Source organism: Balaenoptera borealis, assembly GCF_965194805.1.
Source record: "Balaenoptera borealis genome assembly, chromosome: 3".
Classification (NCBI taxonomy): Eukaryota; Metazoa; Chordata; class Mammalia; order Artiodactyla; family Balaenopteridae; genus Balaenoptera; species Balaenoptera borealis.
In genome coordinates this window covers 106976222-106993918 of record NC_138866.1, presented here as the reverse complement: position 1 = coordinate 106993918, position 17697 = coordinate 106976222, and the positions used below count along the sequence as shown (strand labels likewise).

The 17697-nt window shown below is 44.6% G+C and overlaps 1 protein-coding gene and 3 long non-coding RNA genes across 5 annotated transcripts in view; 1 reads left to right on the top strand and 3 right to left on the bottom strand.

The window, feature by feature from the left end:
- The window catches only part of LOC309626862, an 844624-nt gene that overhangs the window by 179512 nt on the left and 647415 nt on the right, over window positions 1-17697 (bottom strand). The window lies entirely within an intron of this gene.
- Window positions 1-17697, bottom strand: part of LIPC (lipase C, hepatic type) — a 177675-nt gene that overhangs the window by 53538 nt on the left and 106440 nt on the right. The gene's annotated exons all lie outside the window — the stretch shown is intronic.
- Window positions 411-7290, top strand: LOC309626857. Its single transcript, XR_014243448.1, has 2 exons — window positions 411-5491; window positions 6061-7290. It is a non-coding gene; the product is annotated as an uncharacterized lncRNA (long non-coding RNA).
- LOC309626867 lies at window positions 2961-17049 on the bottom strand. The gene is made up of 2 exons (XR_014243458.1): window positions 10412-17049; window positions 2961-9996 (listed from the first exon to the last, which is right to left on the bottom strand). It is a non-coding gene; the product is annotated as an uncharacterized lncRNA (long non-coding RNA).

Below are 17697 nucleotides of genomic sequence, written 5' to 3'. Positions count from 1 at the left end.
AGCCCAGTATGTCATCCTGCAGAAGGATGAATGGGGGGCAGGGGGAAAGTGACAGGGATGGATGGAGAAGCTCCCATCAGCTCTACCTGCCCCCAGGTGTTCCCTAGAGAAGACACAACTCTCTTTTCTGATCATTGTCTTCTCTTGCTTCCCCCCCCCACCAACTCCCACAGCCAGGAGAGAAAGGAGGTAGAGAGAGAGTTTACAGTCGTCTTCGTTGCCATCACCATCACCATCATCATCATCACTACTATAATCTCCATCAGTACTTGGACTTCTTATATACCCTGCTCAACTTGTCGAGGACTGCACTTGTCTTTCCACCTCCTACCTCCAACCAGCTTTTGCTGACTTCCTCATCTTGCTCCCACATTCCTCTTCTTCCAGGCACTTGAGACCCCCCCATCCCCACCCCAAGTCATCTCCCACTCCTCCCTCTTCTTTTTTGCCCTCCTACCATCAGCAACTACCACTCACTGCAGCAGTAACACACGTGATTGCTTCCTGGCACGTCCATCCTTCTCTAGCCTGCCAAACACTCTGCCCCAGTCCGAGCTGCTTGGAGGCCCTGGGCAACCCTGCTTTCTCCTGCCTTCACGACTTTGCTCTCACAGTTCCCTCTGCTGGGAGTTCTCTCTCCCCTTCCTATGCCTCAGCCCCCATTTGGAAGGAATGAGAACACGTGCTTAGGGTGGAGGCTTTAGGAAACTTCTGACAGCTAGTCAGGAGAGGGGCCCCTTCTGTGTGCTCCCCAGACCGCTGTGCAGACCCTGAGGGAGGGATTCTTTGTCTCCTTGCTGACTTCATGACCGGCTCTGAGTGGTACGTGCCTTAGGCCTCTGCATGCTCCTGGCACTTGTGTTAACAAGGCTGCTGCAGAGGTGGGTGTTTGCTGAATTGAACTACCAGGATTATTTAATTTTTCAGCTCTTCCTAGGGAAAGATGTGTCACAGTCAGCCAGCAGTGAGAGAAAGAGGAGGGTAAAGGCAGGGACTCCACACTATGTCACTTCTAATACCAACAGTCCCCTTCTAGTGGTCATGAGCTGTTAAACTACTAACACAGTAATCCCCACCTCTGTTTACTCTCTAGGAATGAGCTGGAAAAAAGGCACTTGTAGATAAGAAGAAAGTTCCGGACATTCTTTGGCATCATAGATGGTCCTTTGTTTTGTCTTCAACTTGAAGTTCTCCAGACCCTGAACCAGTCTCTTTCCCTCTCTTCCCTTCCTCTTTTGTTAATTCCTCATTTCAAGCCTTACAATTCAGTTTTTAAAAACTGCCTTTGTGAAGCCTGTTCTCATATGGGAATTTGATGAACTATTAATAGGGGTTGTCGGGGGGAAAAAGAGTTTCGTAGTTGAATAAATTTGGGAAATGTTGTATTAAGCAACATTAATCAGGCTTCCTGCTGGCCAGAGACGTTAAGATGCTACTTACTGTGCCTTTAATCTCTAGTAGGGACAAATGATATGCAGTGGTTCTCAAACTCAATTACAGTTGACCTTTGAACAACGTGGGGGCTTGGGGTACCAATGCCCTGTGCAGCAGAAAATCTGCGTACTGCTATCTCTGTCTCAAAAACAAAGGGGTAGATAAATGACTCAGCCAAGGGCAGGAAGCTGAAACAGTTTGGATAGAATCAGGATTCAAACCCTAGTTCTTTTGATTCCACATAGTATGACCTCTAATTGAACACAAACTTTCCCCTACACTTAGTTAATTCAAAGATCTGTAAAATGAAAGTACGGGTACTATATTTATTGAAAAAAATCCACATATAAGTGGACCTGCACAGTTCAAACCCGTCTAGTTCAAACCAGTGTTGTTTAAGGGTCAACCGTACTTTGGGGTAGGGGTAGGCCGCCCCTGTTGCCCTCACCATTCCTTTTAGTGGATTGGGACTGATATCTCATGGGTCACACTTGAGGAAATCCTGTTTGAGGACTGTTTTCCGTCGTGCCTGTATCCTGTAGAGCGGCACGCACATTCATGTGTGTCTGGAAGGCCAGTGCTAGCTGCCCTAATGAAGGCAAGGCCTCGTGGTGGGACACAGGCTGGGCACTGTGAGACTGTAGGGTCAGGCCACTCAAGATGGCTGTTGTCTTGCTCTCTGTACATCCCCTGCTCGACCAGTGCCTGCTTCACCTACACCCTGTCACATGAATGCGCTTGCCCACTGCCCCAGCTAGTGATTGTTCAAATCCTGAGGCCAGAACGGCTCCCACCTGCTAGTTTTTAAAGGGAAACATCTGCCTCATGATGGCTGTTAACCTGAGGGGCTGTGAGGGACATGCCCCAGTCCTGGTTTCCCTGGTAACTGATGAGCCCACCTGAAGTCAATTCCCCCTATAAATGGTAGCCTCCTTTTCTCCTGAGTAGCGAAGATCGTTGTCTTATCTTGTCTGCTGTAGGCCGTACACGGTGCGGGTGTTGCTCCAGGACCTGCAGGCCTGCGGGGTGCAGCCCAACACAGAGGTACAAGGGTCTTCTCAGATGCTGGTTATGGGTGGTGATGCCAGAAAGTGAGAACTATACAGCATCCTGTTGGAGTCATTGCTGTGATAGTCTCATCTCCCAGAAATGACCACTGTCCTTACTTTTTTGGTGTATTTCCTTCCAGGTTTTTCTATGCAGATATGTCATATAGAGTTTTACTTATGGGTTTTATTAAAGTAAAGAGGGTCTGTTGATTAACATTTGTGGAATTAATAGAAATGGGGGCACTGTAGAACAGTATTGTAGCTGGCTGGGAAACGACTTTTTAAAAGAAGATAAAATTTAATGGTTTTTAAATTGTGTTCCTAGGATCCCAAGCCCAAGATGTTTCCCATTAAAAACTAGCAAAGTACCTGTGGAGGTACTTTGGGGGCTGCTGTGTAGGTGCGAGGGGATGTAGAAGTTGAGGGCAGGTTCCTGATGTCCATCTCTGTTTTAACCCAAACAACACTGCTTTCAGGTTTTAATGTGTTTTTTTTTTTTTTTTTTTTTTTTTTTTGCTGGAAATCTTGTTTGTAGGAGGGCTTCCATGGCTGACATATGTTCATAAACCACAAATCTAGACCAATCACTCATTTAACAGATTAAAACAAAACAAAAACTCTGGTGCAGAAAGGTTAAAACACATGTAAATCAGTCACACATCTGGATAATGGATCTAGAACCCAAGTTTCCTGACACATCAGCGAATGCTCTTTCTTCACACTCTCGTGTTTGTTTATTTCCTACTGACTGAGCCACTTTCCAAAGAAAAGAATGAAAGATACCAAGGAACAAACAGCACCAAGGATACTGTGGTAAATCCACTGAGAAACAGTTGGGGGAAAGGTACAGAGCGATCCCATCCGTTCCTCATTTCATCTGTTTCACTCTAGTTCTTCTTATGCGAGGCCTTAAAATGTAAAGAAACGGATGATAAGAGCGAGGGCTGCTCCTGCCAAGAATAACTCAGAAGGAGACACAGTACAATACCCCAGTCTCCAGTGAAACAAGCTGATCAGAACGGCTGTGTTCTGTAAATATTCAGTCTATTGATGAAGAGCTCTGCAAACGGGCAGTTCCTAAGCAGGCTTCCCAAGAGAATTTGCGGCGGGGAGCTAAACAAGACAGAATAATGGCAGATATGCCTGTCTTGTTGACTGGGGTGGAGGTACTTACAAAGGAGGGGGATTAATTGAGTTGTCATGTCTCAACCACACGGACTATTCTGTGTTTAGTGTAGTGGCGGGGTGGGCGGAGGGGACCACAGAGGGGCTCAGAAGCACCTCTCCTAATCCGTAGATTTGCCTGGCTGGTTAGAAGTGTGGTCCCTTTAATTGTAATGATGCTAATACTCACTGCGTACTTCCTGTGCCCCACGCAGTTCACTAACCTCTCACAAATCACTCTGAGGTAGGAGAGTCCTCCTCAAACCCAGGCAGTTTGGCTCCAGAGTGGACATTCTTTATGGAGGTGATAAAGCTTATTTATTTATCTGAAGTATAATTCATGCACAGTAAGGTGCACAAATTTTAGATGTAGAGCTTTGAGTTTCTACCTCTGTTTACAACCTATGTAGCCACCACCTAGAGCAAGACAGAACATTTCCATTCCCAGATGGTTCCCTGAAACCCATCTCCAGGTAATACCACCACAGACGTAATCACTGTTCTGACTTCCATCATCAGAGATTAGTTTTGCCTGTTCTTGCACTTCACGTAAGTGGGTTCATACAGCATGTGCTTTTTTTGTGCCTGGCTCCGCTCAACAGTATGTGTGGTTCATCTGCGGTATTGCATGAACAGAGCCTGCATCTTAACTACTATGCCATACTGCCTCTGGTCAGGTTAACTAATTCTGTGTTGCCTCCTGCAAATGTCTCCTTGGAAAGTAGTTTGGGTTACTCAGAGTTGGCTGAGCCTCAAGCGGAGGGGAGTGAGAACACAAAAAGGTGACTTCAGGGTGTGGCCAAGAAGAGAACCTTTTAGATAACTCCCAGGTGCTGTACAATTCTCAGTCCCTCACTGCTGAGTTTCAGGTCCCAGACTCACTGGCATAAGCACAAGTTCCTCTTTTGGTTTTGTGTCTCTCCTTTTACGGAACAAACTTTGTCCCTGCCACCCCCTCAAACATGTGGGCAGCATTCTTGGGCATCATCAAGGAAAGTGGTTTTCAGCTGAGGGGTGCTTTTTTTTTCCTCCCCTTCCCCTCCTCCCCCACTGAGCACATTAGACAAAATGGTAGCGTTTAGAGAGATTTTTGGTTGCCAAGTGTAGGGGTGGGCAGATGCTACTGGCATCTAGTGAGTGGAGGCCAGGGGTGCTGCTAAATATCCTACAATGCACAGGACTGCCCCTACCCTCACATCTAAAAAGAATTATCCAGCCCCAAATGACAATGGAGCCGCTGTGGAGAAGCCCTGGTCTAGGATCCACACGAAATCTGGAGGTTGTTTTCTGATACAGGAAGAGAAGAAGCAGGGCACAACGGGAAGAGTTCTTGACCTAGAGTTAGAAGACCCTAGAAGTTCAAGGTCTTACTCTGCCACCAAGTAGCCATCTGACCTTGTTCACATCATGTAACTTATGTGAGGCTCACTTCCCTCATCTTTTGCTGGGAACTGTGCGGCCTGCCTCTCCTACTTACAGACTTGTTGTCAGGATCAAGCGAGAACGTCAATGGAATCGTTTTGAAATGCTTACATGTTATTATTTTATTGGACTGTGACAGCAAATCAAGCCTATGGGTGTTTTTGTGTCTAATGTCAGTGCAGGAATATTTTCAGCAGGGTTTCTGTTTTCCTGTGTTCAGTTTCCAGGGTCATAGCCTCATTCTCACATGTGTGTGGGAAAGGAGCTCATATACAAAGGGTGTTTCCTGGAATTATGGGCAGGGCTTCAAACATCCCTGCAATTCTGTAAGGCTGCAGTTCTCAACACTGGAACTTGCAGTCTGGAAATGCTCTTTGAAAATCTTGTGAGACTTCCAAAGCGGTTTGCTTCAAAAGAGCAAGGTATTTTTAGGGTTGAATCTTGGATTTGATTTTGTTACATGAGAGGCTGAGGGCTATAGGCCCTTCTGGGTGAGGATGAGGAATGTTATGATGATGCTTGTTTGATTGTCATATTGTTCAGCTTAGTGTGCTATGGCACGTAATGTAGAGAGGGGTACAACCCTCAGAGAGCAAGGGGTAAGAGGCCTGGTGCTGTGCAAATCTTGTGCCAAAGAAATGTTAGGTATTAAAACACAGGAGAACTTTGTTTTATGAGTAAGAGGCTGAGGTAGTAAACAATTCTACTTAAATACGGTGTTGAAAGGAGACTTAGTGTGGTAATGGATAGTGTGGGGCATGGGTATTTTGGCATCATATTGTAATTATTAATAACATCAGCAGTGTTGTTTAGAATTTTAATACAGGGTTGAGATGGGTTGAATGCGTCTAAGAAAGCCACCCCAAATTCTAGTATTCAAAAGTGCATACCAAAGGACTTCTGCTGCTAGACACAATGTGATACCGAGCAGGGCCCTACGGGGCTCCTGTGGACAAAAGTCTCTCTGTGTCCCCCATTTCTTTGATTACAGGAACTAGGATTCATTCAGCCTCCATGACCTTCCTTGAGTTCCAACGGGCAGATTCAAGCAGTTGTTAATTAAAGAAGGGAGGGGATGCGAGACAAGGGAGAAACCAACAGTCAAGAGAAACAATAGTGCAGCCTTGGGGCAGGGTCCTGATTCCCCATCAACGGATACACACAAGAATACCTTTGAGCTGTTTTGCAGATACTGAAACACCTCTCCAGGTGGGAGAAGTTAACAGTTAACTATGGTGTGCTGCCCTCAAGCATGTAGACCCCAGACTGGTTAGACCTGAAGGTTGATGATGCTGACTCCTACTTATCTCACCACCAACCCATCAGAAGAATGTCCACAAGCTGATCACGCCCTCTTTGAACCATTACTATAACACTTCTCACTACCCTCTCCAAGTTGGGGATACATAGTTTTTCGAGGCAGGAGCCCACTGGGTCCCCCTTTGCCTGGCAAAGTAATAAAGCTATTCTTTTCTACTTCACCCAAAACTCTGTCTCCAAGATTCGATTCGGCACTGGTGAACAGAGAAGCTGAGCTTTTGGCATCAGATGGAATAAGAATTCAGATTGATCTTCTCACCATAAACAACTGGGCAAAATATATGAAACAGTTTTTAAACACTCAGTAGTAAGCAGCACAGGACAGTGAATTCGAGAGGAGAACCTAAGTGTCCATCATCGGATGAATGGATAAAGAAGATGTGGCACATATATACAATGGAATATTACTCAGCCATAAAAAGAAATGAAATGGAGGTATTTGTAGTGAGGTGGATGGAGTTAGAGTCTGTCATACAGAGTGAAGTAAGTCAGAAAGAGAAAAACAAATACAGTATGCTAACACATATATGTGGAATCTAAGGAAAAAAAAAAAAGGTCATGAAGAACCTAGTGGCAAGACGGGAATAAAGACACAGACCTACTAGAGAATGGACTTGAGGATATGGGGAGGGGGAGGGGTGAGATGTGACAGGGTGAGAGAGTGGCATGGACATATATACACTACCAAATGTAAAATAGATAGCTAGTGGGAAGCAGCCGCACAGCACAGGGAGACCAGCTCGGTGCTTTGTGACCACCTAGAGGGGTGGGATAGGGAGGGTGGGAGGGAGGCAGACGCAAGAGGGAAGAGATATGGGAACATATGTATATGTATAACTGATTCACTTTGTTATAAAGCAGAAACTAATACACCATTGTAAAGCAATTATACTCCAATAAAGATGGAAAAAAAAAAAAAAAGAGGAGAAATGAATGAGGAGAGCTCTAGCACTTTGCAACCTAGAGAGAGTTTCCAGCCCACAGGCCCCTCCCAGTGGAGGAGGAGAGAAAGTTGGGAGTCAATTCCAAGGCAGCTTGAGTTTACAGAGGAGAGAGAGCTCTAGAGAACTGTCGAGGGCCTCCCTTTAGTCTTCAGCTGATAGAGATTAGCACAGGCACGTGAGGAATCTACCTGAGGCTGGGGAAAGAATGAGCAGAAAGGAGCAAGGGGAACAACCCTCTGGCGCTCACATAGGGCTGCAAAGAGTTTGTGTTTCCACCAGCAGAGTGAAAAAACCTTGTAAACATAAGACATTGACTAGATTATTCAAAAGGTTATCACTTCCAGAGTAGGGTAAATTAGCCCTAGACTAAAGGTTGCTCTGGTCTCAACCAACAAAGTTTTAAAGCACGCCTCAAAAAGATTAAATTGCTCTAAAGTAGTTTAACTGCATCCCAGAACAAAGCTAAAGAATATTTAATACAAGAATATCCAGCACCAACAAGGTAAATTTCATACTTCTCCCATCAAAAATTGTCAGGCATGCAAAGAAGCAGGAAAATACAATCTGTAATGAGAAAAACCCAATGTTAAAACAGTTGCTATATTTCATATGTCCAAGAAGGTAGAAGAAAATGTAAGCATGGTGAGAAGAAATGTGGAAGATATAAAAAAATATAATTTGAACTTCTAGAGATTGAAAATAATGTCTGAGAGGAATAATACATCGGGTGGGATTAATAACAGATTAGATATTGCAGAAGAGATTAGTGGACTTGAAGGCCTAGCAATAGAAACTATCCAAAATGAAACAGAGAGAGAAAAAAAAGACTGAAAATAAATGAACAGTACATTAAGGAGCTGTGGGCAATTTGAAGTCATCTCATATTCATGTAATTGAAGATTCCAAAGAAGAAGAGACGGGACAGAAAAAATGCTTGGAGAAATAATGGCAGAAAACTATGGACTTTGGGTGATGATGTGTCATGCAGGTTCACCAGTTGGAACAAATGTACTGTTCTAGTGAAGGATTTTTTAAAAATTAATTTTTTGTTGGACTATAGTTGATTTAGAATGTTGTGTTACTTTCAGGTGTGCAGCAAAGTGAATCAATCATACATATATCTGGTGGAGGATGGGGATCATCGGGGAGGTTGTGCGTGTGTGGGGACAGGAGGTACATGGGAACTCTCTATACTTTCTGCTCAATTTTGCTGCAACCTAAAGGTGCTCTAAAAAATAGAGTGTATTACTTTAAAAAAAAAAAAAAAAGCACTGATAGGTGATGACCAGATGAAGATTACAGCCTCATGCCCATACTTGTGAGAGAGTATGAAGAGAAAGAGTAATAGAAATTTCACAAAGATGTTAAGCCAGTCCTACAAAAAGAGGTCCAAGTTCCAGAACACATTCAATACATTATTTTCCCTAGGAAACATGTTTCCTCCGCTATATATCCCCAGCTCAGTGAATGACACCCCAATGCTGTGACCTTCAGGAACCCCGACTCCAAATCTCTAACTCCATTTCCAGCTGGTTACTATACCCTGCTGATTACGGTCTCCAAAGTGTCTCTCAGTTTGCTTTTCTTCCTCCAATTCTAATTCAGCTCTCAAAACTCTCACAAACTCACTCTTTGACACTGGGGACATCATACTACCCCTCTGGGTCTGACTTTGCCCCTGTATAAGAGTATTGGCTAATGATCTCCCAAGGTCATTTTCACATTTAAAGACTGGGTTTCAGTGATGTTTTAGGTTATGTATGTACAGACCTCTTTTATTTCACACTAATGAAGCTTGATTCTGATGTGATTATGTCCAGAGAGGAGCAGGTTATAAATTATAAATGTGCCCTACACAAAGTATTTGCTAAACAAATAGAGTTTAAAGCAAAACAAAAACAAAAATAAACAAAACCCCAGCCAAACCCGAATAGTTACATTCTGCAGAACAGGATTCAGTCTGTGGTAGCTGACTAATGGCCCTCCCACAGAACTGTTCACATCCTGATCGCCAGAACCTGTGAGGATGTTAACTTAGCGAAAGGGGCTTTGCAGCTGTGATTAAATTAAGGATCTTGAGACGGGGAGATTATCCTGGATTATCTAGATGGGCCCAGTGTAGCCACATGGATCCTTCGAGAGGCTGCTGGCTTTGAAGATGTCAGAAGGGGCCATGAACCAAGGAATGCAGGTGGTGTCTAGAAACTGAAAAAGATAAGGGAATGGATTCTCTCTTCAGAGCCTTTAGAAGGAACACAGCCCTGCTGACACCATCATTTTAGGGCTTTCAACCTTTGCAACTGTAAGGTAATAACTTGTGCTATCTTAAGCCATTAAGTTTGTAGTAATTTGTTGCAGAAGCAATAGGAAAGTAACACACAGTCCTTGTTTGCCCATTAATTACTCATCTTTACTGGGAGAGACATTTAGCCTTTTTGGGTCTCTGTTTTACTTTCAGCCAAATTATGTTAAAACTTTCTCTCCTATGTGAGGTAAAGGCAAAATGAAACAGCACATAAGACTAGCTGAAATAATAGAAAATACTACTTATAATACCGACACATTACTACAACTAGCATACTTGTAATGTTGTATAAATGCCTTACAGGCATTATTTCTTGCAAACCTCCAAACGATCTTATGAAATAGAGATCCTTATCCACCTTTTTTTTTTTTTTTTTTAAATAATTTACATAGATTTTCTGGTTTTTATATTTGGTGGTGTTCAGATTGTGATCCACCATTAATTGAACTTTTACAAATATAATTGTTTTTAAATTATTTATTTGTTTATTTATTTATTTATGGCTGTGTTGGGTCTTCGTTTCTGTGCCAGGGCTTTCTCTAGTTGCGGCAAGTGGGGGCCACTCTTCACGCAGTGCACAGGCCTCTCACTATCGCGGCCTCTCCTGCTGCGGAGCACAGGCTCCAGACGCGCAGGCTCAGTAATTGTGGCTCACGGGCTTAGTTGCTCCGCGGCACGTGGGATCCTCCCAGACCAGGGCTCGAACCCGTGTCCCCTGCATTGGCAGGCAGATTCTCAACCACTGCGCCACCAGGGAAGCCCCCCTTATCCACCTTTTAAAGACGGAAAACCGAGGTTTAGAAAGGTCCAGAAAGTTGCTCAGGGTCACAGCACTAGAAAGCAGAGGAGCTGGTCTTCTGTCTCAAGTCTGTCTGACTACAAACAGGTGCTCTTGCTCATTTTGTTATCCTGGCAATTAAAACTTTTATGTGAATGGGGGCCATCAAGATGGTGATTATTACTGTACCATTCTGTTGTTATTCTGTCCTCATGCCTCTTTCCTGTAACAACATCTGATTGCTCCACTCATCATACCCCAGCCTGTCACCAGCTTGTCACAGAAGTAATTGAAATGCTACTGACTTTCCGGCTGGGCAAAGTTGGCAAAGGCTGAGGAGATGTTTGTTTATCTGAGAGCAAATGGCTCTGAGGTTTGGAAACAGAAACACCCCTCCTTCCACGCCCTAGAGAAAGGCGGTTGCATATGGTGAGGATGGTGCTTGGCCATTTGCGAGTGGAGACAGGACACAGATGCCGGCTGCCTCAGGTCTCCTCAGACTTCTTGGTTGCACAAGAGTGAACTCAAAGGGTTTCTTTGAGGGGGCTGTGTCATTTGAGCCCTAATCCCCGTTTTTAATAAAATGAGGCACATGCTAATTGCAGCCTGTTTTCCAATCCCCCCCCCCTTTCTTTCACGTATCTGTTTCCTCTTCCCTTTTCGTCCCCTCACCTTCCATTTCCGCCCATTGTTCTAAGGTCTGTTTGTTTTTAAGGAGTTGGCTTGGCTAATAGGAATTAGGGCCAAAGGGGCCAGCTTTGCTTGAACTGTGTTTCCCAGCATAAAGAGGAACGGTTTGCTTTGAAGGTTGTTGAGAATATTTGGATTAATCACATTCGTTCTAATATTTTCCCTCGTTTCCGATCATTAAAGAGCTCCAAAAGGTTTGAGCTGGTGCAGAGTTTGTTCTAGTTTGTCATTGGGAGCAAGCATCTGGAACAGGGTTGATCTAAAAATGTTTTCTGAGGGAAGCCTCGTTAATGGGGCAGGCTGCAAATTCCCATCAAAGGAGTGTCATCTTTCAAAACAGCTTCTTGGCAGAAAGGGATATAGAATTGTAGAGAAATCTGAATCTGCTAAGCTTCCATGAAATGTACTCCTTGATTCCAGATGGTGCTGAGCAGAATCTGGGGGCCCTGGGCTGTGAAACCTGGACTTCTTCAGTGGCATGATGCCTCAGAAAGGTTGGGTCTCCTTTGGGATGAAACGGTCATCAGTTTGGACAAGTTTTATTTTTGTGTGTTCCTCCTTTTTTTGTGTGTCACCTTTTCTATGTACTTTTTTTTTTTTTTTTGACCTTTTATTGGGTTGGTGTATTTTGTTTTGCCTAGAGGTGAAAGAACTTTTGCACTGGGGTCTGGAGGATGTTTTGTTTTCCTTCCTTCCTTCCTTCCTTCCTTCCTTCCTTCCTTCCTTCCTTCCTTCCTTCCTTCCTTCCTCCCTTCCTCCCTCCCTCCCTCCCTCCCTCCCTCCCTCCCTTCCTTCCTTCCTGGCTGTGTTGGGTTGTGTTGGGTCTTCATTGCTGTGCGTGGGCTTTCTCTAGTTGCGGCGAGTGGGGGCTACTCTTCGTTGCGGTGCGTGGCCTTCTCATTGCAGTGGCTTCTCCTGTTGCGGACCACGGGCTCTAGGTACGCAGGCTTCAGTAGTTGTGGCACGTGGACTCAGTAGTTGTGGCTTGTGGGCTCCAGAGTGCAGGGTCAGTAGTTGTGGTGCATGGGCTTAGTTGCTCCGTGGCATGTGGGATCTTCCTGGACCAGGGCTTGAAGCCGTGTCCCCTGCTTTGGCAGGCAGATTCTTAACTACTGCGCCACCAGGGAAGTCCTGGAGGATGTTATCTGAGTGAGCCTCATTGTGGCAGTTCCTCTTTTTATGAACATCTCACTTCCTCATGCTGACTGTAAGCATCTTGAGGACGGGGGCCATGATTTTACATTTCATCCCCGCTCCGCACCTTGTACCTCATGCAGCAGATGCTCAGCTCATGCTTGGTACCTCACCCCAAGCCATGTGCATCTGCTAAGGCTCCAGCTCCACAACCAGGCCACTTTAAGATGGGATGGGACAAACCCAAGACTCCATCTGCTGTCTTAAAAGAATGTTGAATCTAGGGAAGTCACCCATGTGTGGCCTTTGATCTCTGTGGCATTTCCAAGCAGCCTGGCTGGCTCAGCCTCCTTGGGTCATCCATCTTCCTTCCTGAGATCTTCCTGGTTCAAAGACACCTGGCCTCATTTTTCACATCTATCCCTGCCTCTGACTTGAATGGCCTTTTCTCTCTTAAGAAAGCAAAATAAAACAAACCAAAAATCAAACTCTTTTTTTTTTTAATTAAAAAAGGAATAAACGTTCATTGTAGAGAACTTAAAAAATGGAGAAAAACACTAAAAGTACAAAGGAAAGTATCTAAAATGACCTGTAATCCCACAATCAAAGTTAACCATTGGATTATGGTTTCTGTCTAGTCTTTAAAATGAGATAAGTGTTGGATGTGTATATGTATGGAAAAGTGTGTGTACATAAATCTATCCGTATTTCTTATGTAAAGTCCTGATTTTACAACTTACTGTTTTGTCTTGGACATTTCCCATGACATTAGTAATTGGCTTTAATGTCTACAGAGAATTTCAACATGTGGGTGTAGGAGAATTTAAGTTTTTTTCCCCCGAATGTAAGCAACACTGTGATGCAGTCCTTCCTATTCATGGGCTTCTTTCTACATCCCAGATTCATACCTTTTGAATAAATTCCTGGAAGTAGAACTACTAGGCTAAGTGATGTGAACTTTTAAAAGACTCCAAATACATATTGTCAGTTGTCTGTTAGCTCCAATCTAGCTCTAACTTGTGCAAACCAACAAGTGGGTACGCTGTAAACACAGTGGTTCCCACCTGCCTCAGGTCCACAGTGGGTCCCACCTATCTCAGTACCACGGGGGTGGGGGTCCCACCTGTCTCCAGTCAGCCCTACCTATAGTTCTCCCATGAGAACCCTCCTGGGGCCTAACCTTGGGGTGTGGTATTTATGGTTCATGTCCTTGAAGCATCTGCCATTATCACTGGAGAGCCCCGTAGTAGATGCATTGGGATAAGTTATTGCCTACAATTTCCTTGAGTTAAAGCCTTGCATTTAATGAGGACTCGGTTACTCTCCTTTCACCACTCTCCCTTTCCAGGGACTAAGAAGGAATCAGGGGAGAGGACTGAAGGATGCCATTGAGTTGGATCAACAGCTAGAAAATCTCAGCTGGAAACATGCCAGAATTATATATGAATGTGGATGATCATTTAATTAATATTTTGTACCATTTCATGTAGTGCAGAGGAAAAGCACAGGACGGGGGGTCAGGAGTCCTGGATTCTAGTTTTCATTCTTCCAGGCATTAGTTGAGTGACCTTGGGAAGTCTCTTAACCTAATTGACCCCTAGTCATCTCATCTGTAAAAGACACATAATAATAACAATGCCTTCCAGTTGTGGTTCTTGAGATGCTGAAATGAGATGTTGTGTGCCAGCACTTTGTGTGCTAGGGTATACCTACTAGATTATATCTGGAGGGAAGTGCTGTCTTCCTCATTGACTCCATCTGAAACTTTGTTGGCAATGCCTCACTCTCGCAGAGTTTTAGGAGAGCTGCCTGTGGGCCTTTGGCCTCTGAGTTCTGACCTGCCTGGGGCAGGTCATCAGAAACAGGACTAAAGGGCATAAATGACGACACCCATTTGTCCTACAGATGCTCTTGGCATAGTCATTTCTTAAGACATTGAGGTTTCTAGTGAGGGAGACATGGTCCCAGGCCTGGTCACCCGGTGGCCTTGTGGCCTTTGCCAAATCATGCCACCTCAGAGCCTCATCTATGAAGTGAGGGACAGCGACAAAGTGAACTGGGGCCTTGATTCTGTAGGATGTGTCCAGATGTCCTGCTGAGGCTGGATCAAGTAGGAAAACAGAAGAACAGTGGGAAAAGCTACATTTCTTGAGTGCCAACAATGTGCCAGGCATTTTATTAGTATCATCTCCCTTCATTCATTGACTCAGTCACATACACACACACACACACACATATATCCTTTTTTTTCCTTCCTCCCTCTCTCCATCCCTCCCTCCCTCCCTTCCTCCATTCCTTCTTTCTTTCTTTCTTTCAGAACTTATTATGTGCTAAGTTAGATACCAGGAATAAAACAGTAAATAAGATGGACATGGTTAGTGCTCACTGACTTGCAATAATACTTTATATTAAATAAGAAATTTGTAAAGTCTTTAGCACATTGCCTGACATATGGAGGGTTCAGTTTTCTATTATTTGTATACTTGTAGATTAAAGAAGCTAATATGAGTTTTTGTACAGTTGGGACAGTGAGATTCAGGAAAACATGTGGGACATTTATCCTTCTCTCTGAGAATGCTGTTTGGAAAGAGGCAATCTTTCTTCTAAAAGCTGTTCTTTCTGTGACGGAAAAGCCTGCCTGAGCCACAGATATGGCGTGGGCTTGGGCTGGGGCTGGAGAAGGATGCGCAACGACGGTTCAAAAGAAGGCTCTGGTTCTGCTCCCCAAATGTCTCTCACAGCTTGGGTTGGTACTCGCACTTTGGGCACATCTTTGTGCTGCTTGGTTGGCTGGTTATTTGGCTGGGAGTGGGAGGAACATTAAAGGTGCCAGCAAGACCTCTGGTTAGGAAGCTGCAGAAGGTTGTGAGCCAAAGACAGTGTGCCTGTCCTCCGTATGGCACGTCTGTGCCGTCTGACGCGGCAGGGTTAGGTAGGAAGACAGAGAGATGATGAAGCGCCCATTGAGTGAGGGCCGCTGAGAGCCAGGCACTTGGGAAAGTAATTCCGTTCAGTTCCCCACAGCCTTGCATGGGAGGCATTAACACCTCACTTTGGCAGGTGCAGGAGTGGAGGCCCAGAGCCTTGCTTGATGTTCCATGGCCAGTCAGTGGGAGAATAGGCCTGTCTGGTTCCAGTGGAAGCCCAAGGAGCAAGCTTTCACGGTGTGGTGCCCTTTGGACTGAGTGGGTGCTATTTCTTGGAGTACAGCCGAGTCAATCTGTTGGGGATGACCACCAAGTTGGTGAATTAGCCGGAAATTAGCTCCTTATTTCTTTCCTATGCTCTTTTGGTCATTTTGCTATTAGTTATCACCAACCACAGAGGCTGGGTCCCTTTATATGACACATGCCAGTAAGAAAAGTACCTGGGGTGGATGGCCCAGCTTGCAGTGGAAGCTGTGCATTGGTAAAAACAGTGAACATACAGCTCTGCACCAACGCTTTGGGAAGAAAAGCCAGTGTATAGACTGAAAAGAGGGGTAGAGTAGCCAGAATCCTTTATGGTGAGATATGATTGAGACCGACACAGCAGGACAGGTTTCCTCCCTCCCTCCCTCCCCCTTTCTCTTCCCATTAAGACGCATGACATGCCTACCCTGTGCTTGGCACTGGAGGAGCAACAGAGATGAGGTAGTCATGGTCCTGTCCTGTGGAGCTGATGGTCAATGGAGAAGGCAGAGAAGGCAACGGGCCACCAGTGTGAGAAGTGCTCAGAGAAGGGAGCACAGTTAGAGGTGTGTCGAAGGTAGGCATAGGCAGAGTATGGCGCGGGGGTGGGTATAGATGGAAAAGAGGTAAAAGTAGAAACATGTATAAAGGCCTGAAAGTAAGAGAAAGATTTGGAGAGAGTGATGGAGAAGAAAACGACCTTCTAGGGCCACTTGCAGCCTCGATGGGTTTGAGGTATGGGACTGAAGAGAAGTGTTCTTGGGATATGTGATTGTGGTAACTGTGGTGCTGTGATGGGCTAGAAATGGGAAGGAGAAGGGGTATAGAGAGAGAACAGCACAGGGGTTCTTAACCATTTTGTTTTGTGAATCCCTCTGGCAGCCCGATGAAGCCTAGGAACTGATTTCAAATGTAGGACATAAACTACAATGATATACATATAGAGTTCCTTCATCCAGGTGGTCATGGCAACGTACTGCCCAGATGCCCTTCTAGGAAGGACATACTGCCCTGGATTCTGGGAGTGCAATCAGCAAGTGGCCTTCAGCTGCCAGTCCTTCAATATCTGCTTTAGTTGCAGAGAGCAGCCTCGCCCAAGGTCACGCCCGGAGCCCCAGTGATGGTAGAGGTGAGAGTAAAAGGCCTGGCCATCTCGGCCAATGTGGGTGATTCTGACAGTCCACTTCACATTCAGAGCAGGCTGTGGTGTTGACCGAGGCTGCTGGGGCTGCACTGAGGCTCGACTGCTCCCTCTGCCCACTCCTGCTTCTTTCCTCTCCCTTCCACAGGTGTGGATCCCAAAGGCCCTCCCTAATTAACCTCTGAACACTGAACTCTGTCTCTTCATCTGCCTCCTGGGGAATCCAAATTGCATCATGCATTAAATAAGATACAGCAGCCAATCTAATAACGACTGTAATTTTGAAGTCGTTGTGAGCATAAATTATATTTTGAGATATCTGCAACAACCGTAATATGATCTGTTTTGCTTGGTTGCCTATGTTTATAATCAAAAGAAAAGTTAAATTCCAGTTAGAGGTTAGTGAAGAGATAATTTTTCCCATCTGAGTTCTTGAACTCCCCTGAATTCTATCCACAGGTCCCCAGAGAGTCTATGGACTCTAGGTTAAGAATTCCTTATTTAAAGACGTAGAGGATATCGGGCAGAGTGTTCCGGATGCTTCGAAAAGCCCTTCGGATCTGTGAAGACAACATTTCATTTCGTTTACGGGCAATCAGCTAATTTTCTGCAAAAACAAAAACCACACCCCCCTTAGCAGATGCAAACTGTTATATCGAGAATGGATAAACCACAAGGTCCTACTGTAGAGCACAGGGAACTATATTCAATATCCTGGGATAAACCATAATGGAAAAGAATATGAAAAAGAATGTATATATATATATGTGTATAACTGAGTCGCTTTGCTGTACAGCAGTAATTAACACAACATTGTAATTCAACTATACTTCAGTAAAAAAGAAGTTTAAAAAAAAAAAAAAAAGAATTCCTTATTTAGAGGAAATCTGGCTGGAAGAGAAAGAAATGGTAACTACATAGACTGGTCCAAAGGTGGAGAATGGTGAGAAGGAAGAACAGCCCACATCCATTTAACTGGTAGGATTTAGCAAATCCAATTACAGGACACCCAATTAGATATGAACTTCAGATAAACAGTGGACATTTGTTTAGTGTGTGTACCATGCAATATTCGGGACATATTTATACTCTAGAACTCTTCATTATCTGAAATTTAAGTTTACTGGATGTCTTGTATTTTATCTG